The sequence below is a fragment of the Artibeus jamaicensis genome, unplaced genomic scaffold (assembly GCF_021234435.1).
Source record: "Artibeus jamaicensis isolate MK-2021 breed Jamaican fruit bat unplaced genomic scaffold, CSHL_Jam_final scaffold_854, whole genome shotgun sequence".
NCBI classification, from domain to species: domain Eukaryota; kingdom Metazoa; phylum Chordata; class Mammalia; order Chiroptera; family Phyllostomidae; genus Artibeus; species Artibeus jamaicensis.
The window spans coordinates 721508-730720 of NW_026522058.1; positions in this window are offsets into that span (position 1 = coordinate 721508).

The following is a 9213-nucleotide window of genomic DNA, read 5'->3' on the forward strand; positions in this document are numbered from 1 at the left end:
CCAGTGAACTTCTATTTTTGCTACAAGAGTATTTTCCTCCAAGATGAATCATCATTGACTTCTCCCATGTCTCCTGCTATTCTTTCTCATGAAGGCAAAGCTTGGTGTCAACAAGAACATATGAGCTTAGTATGAGGACAGGTAGAGTATCAGTAAAAGCCCTGATTGTTAAGCTGTGGCAAAACATGAGGAAAAGGCAAATAACTCCAACCAGCATTAGCCTTGACTGGCAGTAGCTGTTGCTGTGAATATGGAAGAGTAGGCTGGTCTTTTTAGCACATTCATCTGTATAGATAACTTGCGTTAGCAGGATAATCTTCAGAAGAGAGAGCAAAGCTCATCCCTGTGTATCTATGTGAGTGGCTGTGTATGTAGCTGCCATGGGGATGGTGTGAAATGGGTGGTGACGTGTGTCTGTCCTGTAGATGTCTCTGTACATAAAACCCAAGAGTTAGGAAGAGGGAGAGATGCTCTCTGCTGGGAGCAAGGGAGAGGGGTTTGCTATCCTTTACTGACCACTCTACTTCTGGGTCCCAGACATTCCAGGTGAGTCCATGGGGACGCAGTGCCCCCCTGTGGTTGGCATGGTTCTTCCTAACTTTCCCCAGTTCCCAGTTCTGTGCCTAAGTCACTCCTGGCTTCTAGTCACCATGCCCCCAGCCAACTCAGCTATCTCCTGTGCTGTGGTTCTCACGCCTGTTCTTAGTCCACCCCTTATTGTTTCAATCTCACTTAAAAATCACATTCATATTCTTTTAACCTTCTCTGTCTCCTTGCTGGGGATTGATATCTTTTGAAAATAATCAAGATATTTCCTCTTCCTGATCTCAATGTTCTCTTTATGGGGTCATTCTCTAGCCTTATTCCAGCTCTTGCTGTAGTATTGTTTGGACTAAAGATGGTTCCTGTTCTGGCTGGTAAGGATCTTGGGAAAGGGAAAGGCAATGGTGATGGGAAGGAAGCACTGATGTTGAAATTACAGGTGGCTAATCTAAGGGCTCCTGGGTTGGAAGGAGGCAAAAAAACATGACTCACTCTGCTTGAAATCTCCTGACCTCTTCTCATTTACCTCAAATGGTGATTGCATCAGTGATCCAGAAATACATGAAGAGCCCTGGAGGCTAATGTGGTTCTCCTCAAGTCTCTTTTCTATGGTCATACAAATCCTCTGTACCAGAAATAGCTCTGTAATGTCCATACAATCATGTTCCTTTCAATTCATCTTTCCGAGTCCTGTCAAGTTGAAAGTACCAGAGAACTGATGGTATGCTGGACATTATCTGTTTGATGGAAGGAAGGCAGACAGATTGTCCTTCTAAAGGCATAGCTGAAATTTTATTTTTTTGCATCCATTTCAGCAAAACCACTGTGTCATTACAGTCTGTATTTTCACACAGTTTTTGTCCTTCTGATAGCAATGAATGTCAAGTTAGCTAATCTTCCTTGAAATGTAGTTATTAGGTAGTTCTTTTTAAAATTAATTTTAATTTGTAGATATATTGCTATTAAGGCCATAGCAACTGGTATTGTCAATACAATTCTTAAAGTAATACTTAGATTTGGACAGTAATTGTTTTACATATCATGTTCTAACATTGTAAATGGGTTGCATATGATAAAATGATCACAGTAAATACTACATATCATTTTAATTTTATCATGTAAAGTACTATAATTCATGTTGCAATTTTACCACTTCTTAAAGCACTATCTAGATACATAGAGTGTTATAAAGAATTAGTATCAAAGTTCCACACATGTCGTCCAAGCGACAAGCGTATACACACACACACACACACACACACACAATATACAAATTATACAAAGTTAAGAGTAAAGAAATAGTTGTAAAATGTGTCTCAGGTGCCATGGACAACTTTGGGAATACTGGGCTAATTTGTGAGTATCTTCTGAATGGTGCATTGGAATCCAAAGGGAGTGAATAAAATGGATGCTTGGCACTATGATACATCATGATATAAAAATGCATTGTAGTCATGCTGAGAAAGAATTTGATAAGTTAGCTTTTTTTTTTTTATCTATATGCTTCTGTTGCCTAGATGCTTCAAATACTTGGAAGCAATGTCTTTCTGCTATCCTGGCCAAGGTACCCTTTGCAAACAGTCTTGTCACTTTAATGTAGTCACCTTTTAAGACTCTGGACAAGAGATGTGGAGACATGTTTCCCTTGAATGAGCCATGTCAGTCATCAAAGTTGAGGTGAGGGTTATGGATTGTACTGGATCCCAAGTGACAGAGGAACCGCTATATTCTTTAATAAATTTGTTATTTTATGCTTGCATTCGTAAACAGGTGCGGCTTTCCTAAATGTGAGGCAGTTCCGGTTATATCTTCAGCATTTAGATAAAGTCAGGTAGTCATAGTAGGTTCCTGGAAAGAAACTGATCAAATATATTTTGTGTGAATGAGATGAGAGCCTGAAAGAGACATGACTCTCTGGATGCCATGTAGTTGATAAGTTTGAAGAGGTTCTTTAGAGTACTGATAGGGGGAAAAAGCTTTCAGGGCAGAAGTTTAGACTTATCGACCTGAAGAGACCAACATATAGAAATGTTCTTCAAACAAAACACAGATAAAATCTTAAGTTGCTTTTGTATGGACATAAGGTGGGTAGTTTCTACTTCAGCCATGAAGGCTGGGCTCAGAGTTCAGATTCTAAGAATGCTGTTTCTTCTGAGATCAAGGGACAAATAGCTGTGCCCTAAATGGGGATTGACACTACATGTGAACTTGGAAATGAACTGTAAGAGGCTTCAAAGCCTGAACAGTGGGTGAAATTGTGCCAGGGCAAATTGTGTGACATGAGGTAGTATCTATAATTTTTCCCATGTGTTATGTAGTACATGCTGTAAAACATTATCACTGTGGTAAAATAATATGCATTTTAAAAAAGATTTTATTTATTTATTTTTAGAGAGAAGGGAAGTGGGGAGAAAGAGAGGGAGAGAAAAATTTATTTGAACCTGCAACCCAGGCACAAGCCCTGAACCAGTGACCTTTCACTCTGCAGGACAATGCCCAATCAACTGAACCACACCCATCAGGGCAAATAACACACATTCTTTACATAACCATCCATCAGAGGACATGGGGAGGCCCACAGCAGGGAGGTATACGGATCAAGGATCTCAGCTCACCCTTCATAGAGAAAAAGACTTTGTTCTTTAAAGTTACATCACAGCAACTTAACAAACTGACCACAAAGCTGGCTAAGAAGTTCTTGGTGGGAGTGTGTCCTTGAGCCGTGCTTTGTCAATACCACTTGACTTCTTTTTTTATTTTTAAATATTTTTTTAATTTTTATTTTATTAATTATGCCATTACAGTTGTTCTATTCCCCCCTTCATTCCCCTCCACCCTGCACCCCCCACCCCCACCATTCCCCCCCTTTAGTTTATGACCATGTGTCTCAAGTTCTTTAGATTCTATATTTCCCATACTATTCTTGCCCTCCCCCCTATCTATTTTCTACCTACCGTCTATGCTACTTATTTTCTATACCTTCTCCCCCCTTCTCCTCCTCCCACTCCCCTGTTGCTAACCCTCCATGAGATCTTCATTTCTATGTTTCTGCTCCTGATCTAGCTGTCCTTTTAGTTTGCTTTTGTTTTAGGTGTGGTTGTTAATAACTGTGAGTTTGCTGTCTTTTCACTGTTCATATTGTTTATCTTCTTTTTCTTAGGTAAGTCCCTTTAGCATTTCATATAATAAGGGCTTGGTGATGATTAACTCCTTGAATTTGATCTGATCTGAGAAGCACTTTATCTGTCCTTCCATTCTAAATGAAAACTTTGCTGGGTAGAGCAATCTTGGTTGTAGGTCTTTGGTTTTCATGACTTGGAATACCTCTTTCCAGCCCCTTCTTGCCTGGAAGGTCTCTTTTGAGAAATCAGCTGACAGTCTGATGGGAACTCCTTTGTAGGTGACTGTCCCCTTAGCTCTTGCTGCTTCCAGGATTCTCTCCTTCATTTTAATCTTGGCTAATATAATGATGATGTGCCTTGGTGTGTTTCTTCTTGGGTCCAACTTCTTTGGGACTCTCTGAGCTTCCTGGACTTCCCGGAAGTCTATTGCCTTTGCCAGATTGGGGAAATTCTCCTTTATTATTTGTTCAAATAAGTTTTCCACTGGTGGCTGTTCCTTTCCCCCTTCTGGTACCCCTATAATTCAGATGTTGGAGCATTTAAAGGTGTCCTGGAGGTTCCTAAGCCTCTCCCCATTTTTTTGAATTCTTGTTTCTTCATATTCTCCTGTTTGGTCATTTTTTTCTTTCTTCTGATTCACTCCCTTGATTTGAGTTCCCGTTTTCTTTTCATCACTATTGGTTTCCTGTGCATTTCCCTTCATTTCAATTAGTTTAGCCTTCCTGTGTTCCCCTAATTTGTGACTAAAATCAACCAATTCTGTGAGCATCCTGATCACCAGTGTTTTGAACTGTGCGTCTGAGAGTTTTGCTATTTCTTCATCACTTAGATTTATAGGCTCTGGGGCTTTGAGATCTTCTTGAGCCATTTTTGGTCTGTTCGCGCCCATTAAGTATGAGGAACGGAGCCTTAGGTGTCCACCTGGGCAGGGCTGCTCAGGTCGCTGGGTTGTGATGCTGTATGTGGGGTGGGGTCAGAGCGGGGAAATGGCGGCCCCCTCTGCTGCCTCCTGCCGCTGGGGCCTGCTCGGTCCGTCTCACTGCCCACTCCTTCGCTGGTCTATCTGTGCAGGAATGCACCAGCACAGTCAACCTGCCGCCCTGTGCCTTCACGGGTCACTCATTGGGTCCGCCCGTTGCAACCCCACACCTGGGATCCGCGCGCCTGAGTCCGTCTGACCGAGTTTTCCTGTGCAACCCTGCTCCACCAGCTGCTGGTTTCACCCCTCTTACTGGTCTGGCTGAAGCATTCGTTGTTATCAGACTTTTGAAAAGTTCAATTTTCTGTGTTCTGGCTGTGCTTTCTATTGCTAATATTTTGTTGTCTCTAAACTTGGTTGTGTGAGAAAGCACAGTGTATCCACCTATGCCTCCATCTTGGTGGAAGTCCCCACCACTTGACTTCTTGTCCTGCTTTCCCTCTCATTCTAGAGGCTTAAGGGGAGAAGTTCTAGACAATAGACGAGGCAACTTTCAAGAGATAAGAGAGAAGAGAGAGAATTTTTTTTACAGAGTTGCACTTTTCCAGAAATTTTAGGTACTTGCTGAAAAAGATATAGTATTTCTTATCTGTAGCTCCTACCAAAGAAAATAGCATCTGCAATGTGGAGAATCTTAACTGCCTTAGGACTTGTAGCAAACTTAGGTTGTAAACTGCCTTCTGGGCTACTTTGGTATGGATCTACGATATTTAGGGGAAAAGGCCCTTCATTTAACTACTTGCTTAAACGGAGAAAGCAATTTGTGGCTCCTTGCTTAGCGGGCTGGGTGGTGGAGAAAGAAATTTGGCTGTAGTGTTGGCAAGCTGTCAGAAAATAATTACTGGAATATAAAGAGCCAATTCATGATAGAAGATTGTAATTAGTGTAATGAACTGTGGGGAAATTATTTAACTTCTTTAGTAAAGAAATACATGTTAAAATATTAGGACACAGTTTCTCCTAATAAAATAGCCATGAGACCTATACTCTTTGTGTTATTGAACAGAGGACCTGGCCCTGAGCAGGTCTGCCTAGGGCCAGCGGGTAGTGAGTGGGTTCTTGATTTTGTATAGGAAAAATCTCACAACCCAAATCCAGATGCCTATGAGGGCACATTTATTAAAGCTGGGGACAATGGAACAGCATGGAGGAAGCAACAGGACAGCCCAGGCTGGACTGCCTTAACTCACTGGGAAAAGAGGGCCTTGGGGACAGGTCAGTTAGGGGATTAGCCCTGGAAGAGCTGCCTCTGCCTGTTTTTCTCTGGGTTGCAAGTCTTGTGGGTACCTTTAGAGTTTAAGAGATGTGTGCCTCGGGTGAAGAAGGTGGGGGTAGGGCAGAGAACAGCTCAGGCTGCTCACCAGGGAAAAAGCACTCAGGCTGGGTGCTTTGTCTTGAGGCATCTATCTCATACCGGCAGAAATCTCAGGGAGGTCTCAGGGGAGGGTTTCAGCAGAGTATTCATCAGTTCTCCAGCTGTGCTCTTTCAGGGTCTTGGTCTCAGTGCCAGGGCAGGGGGTCCTTTGTCATTGCAGCAGGGCCTGGCTTCACTCACTTGGTTTTGCTGCTTTTCTGGGCCTGGCACTGACATACAACTGAGCCTAGATGTCATCTCCAGGGAGGTGACCTGTACCCGGCTGTATATTGTTCAGCTGTCTGTCTCAGTGTCCCTATTCTACTTGCCAAAGAATTTTCTAGCTTTTTATTATCCTGCCTCATATGCATAGCACATGAAATTGTAAATAGATGCAAAATTTTTGGAGGACAGTTTGCAATATGTCAAGAGACAAAAGGATGTTCATGTCCTTTGATCAATGATTTCATTTTTGTTATTCTATGAACACTTACAGAGTTCCTCCCATATGATAGCATTCTAGGTAGAGATATCAGTGACTGATATTATAGATTGTGCCCTTCAGGAACTGACAGTCATCTGGGGGAAAACACACCTATAATTAGATAATAATACAGAAGTGAGAAGAGAAGGAAAGATTGGGGGGGCAACTAACTGCAGGTCTAGGGAGTGCATGGCAGGGGACAATGAAGGTTTCCTCCAGGAGATGACAATGAATTGAATCTGGAAGGATAGATAATAAATTCCCTAGAAGACCAAGTGGGGCTGAATATTTTGGGTAGGGCCAGAGCAAGGCCTGGAGGTGACTGTCCCTGGTTCACCATGGCTACCTAACAGGCCTGGAAGGAATTTCTGGAACTCATTCAACCATTCCCCAGGATGACTCTAGAAAAAGATTTCACACATCTGGTTTCTTTCCCTTGACCCTGGTTTTTATTTTCTGTTTAGAGGTACAAAGTCATCTCTTCCCTTCCTCAGGATAACACGTTGGTAAATCATGCCACCTTGGTCACAAACACCCCTGTGGTAGCAACTGGCAAGCAGGGGCTGTGCTCCCTGGGTCCCTTTACCACCACACAGGGGTCCTGAGCCCCTAAGAAGTAGAAATGACTTCTTGGGAGGAAGAGACTGGTGCCTGGTGTCGTAAGCAGAGGACGGGCGGCACCTGCATGATCCCTTCTCTTCTCCATGACCTCTTCATCTGTCAAGGGTCCCCCAGGTACCTTGGTAGAGGAGACTGTTAGGCCACAGCACAGGAGGAAGTAATGGGGACATACTATAATGTCTCCAGAGAGGAATGGACTTATTCCTGCTCACCAGCATTGCCAAGAATGACCTCCTGCCATAGGAGGTCAGCAAACATGACTGATAGCTTAGGAATTATAACCTACAGGAAAAGCTCAAAGAAAGGTCTTGGAAAAGAGAAAGTTTTGCAACACTAAGAAGACTCAACATATAGTTAGTTTTCACATTCCATCTCATCTAAAAACAGAACAAGCTGAATGGGTTACAATTGCATTGACCCCATTAGTCCCAAAGGCATTCAGGTAAGCAGTGCACCTGAGAAAGCCCTCTCTAATGTTCAGCCATGCTGACACTAGAGCAGGGACCTAGGAGACTCAGAAGAGCTCTACAATAGGAGAAGCCCAGTCATCACTCTGCTGTGTTGTAAAGGGCCAGATGGATGATAAATCTAGTTTTGGAACCTTCCTTTCACCAAGGCAGCCCCATTTCATCCTGTGAAAATTTAGTTAGCAGTTGCTATGGACATTGCATCATAAATGAATATGTATTTTTTTATTAATACTTCAATTTTGCAGATGAGGAACAATGATTCCTGTTTATGGGTTTGTGGCAGGTCAGAATCACAGGGGAAGCCCTGAACCCAGAAGGAGGGGACTAGGCAGTGTTGAGAGGTTGGGCTAGGCAGGGCTAAGGGGTAAAGTTAAATAAAATAAAGACTGTGGTGAGCCCCAGGGATGATTCAGGCCGCAGTGCATAAAGCTAGTGAGGCATTTGGAGAGCTATTCCAGAGTGTGGACTGTGGCAAAAAATCTTGAGACCGAAACTCGAGCTCTGGTGCTAGAAAGGAAAGAGTACTCGGGTTCAGGGTTTTTCTTCATGGAAGCTGGGAGGGCCTGAGAGAGGCCATTGCAGCAGAACCCGTTCAACCCGTTCTTTTCCTCAGATCTCAGCTCTTGCTCCACCCCACCCCCCTCCCCGCAAGGGCTCCTCAGGCCCTCTCCCCTTCTTTCCAGCCAACTTTCAGGAACCTCTTTCTTACTGGAAAACTATGAATACTATTTCCCCCAGGCCCTTTGATATACCGGCTTCAAGTTAGAGTACTGCAGGGCTATTTAGAAGGAATAGAGCTTGGGGAGAGCAGTCAGGGTGGAGGCTGGTGTAGGATTTATACTTTCTACTTAAACTCTGCTCCTCCTCAACCACTGCTCCTCTGGACGGGCACAGGACCCCTTCCCCATATGACCTGCAGCAAAAGAACAAACAAACAAACAAACAAACAAACAAACAAAAAAAAGAGGCTCAGGGAGTGGAGACACTCAGGGAGCCCAGGAGTAGGTAGGGACTTCCTTCCATTTGCTTCTCTTCATTCTCCAGGCCATGCTTGGTCTGATTTCCCCAAGGACCACTGGGCTCCTGCTGTGCTGTCTTCCCACCCATCGCCTGAGGTCCTACTTGAGTGTTAGGACTGAAAGTCTCAAACTTCATCCCGGAAAGATAATGGGGTAGTACCCTACTCAGCCTCACCACATCCAGTTCCTCCGTACATCTGGGCATGGAATAATAGTACTTTAGGAGGAGGGACACAACCCCTCCCCAATGGCAGAATCCCCAACTCAGATTCTGTGGGGTCCTCAGCCCAGGGCCTAGTAAACTGGGCCCCAGTGGCTGAAGCCAAGACTATGAATGTGAGGACTCAAACTGGGGGAGCAGAGGTAGCTGTGGTGACTCTTCTGTGGTACTGGGGAGAAGACTGGGAAGGCAGGAGTGGGTAAGGGTCCAGGTGAGGTAGGTATACATTAGGCAAAGTGCAAGGCAAAGAGGAGGCTGTAGATGCTTTCTTAGTTTGTAGCCTGAAGCAGGTTTCTAATCTTGGGAGACTTAATTTTTATGGATGATTTGAAGGGCTTGCCATTGTTCAAGGCTATTTCTCTTTTAGCTGTTTGACTTTGGGCAGGTCATGGACACTTTCT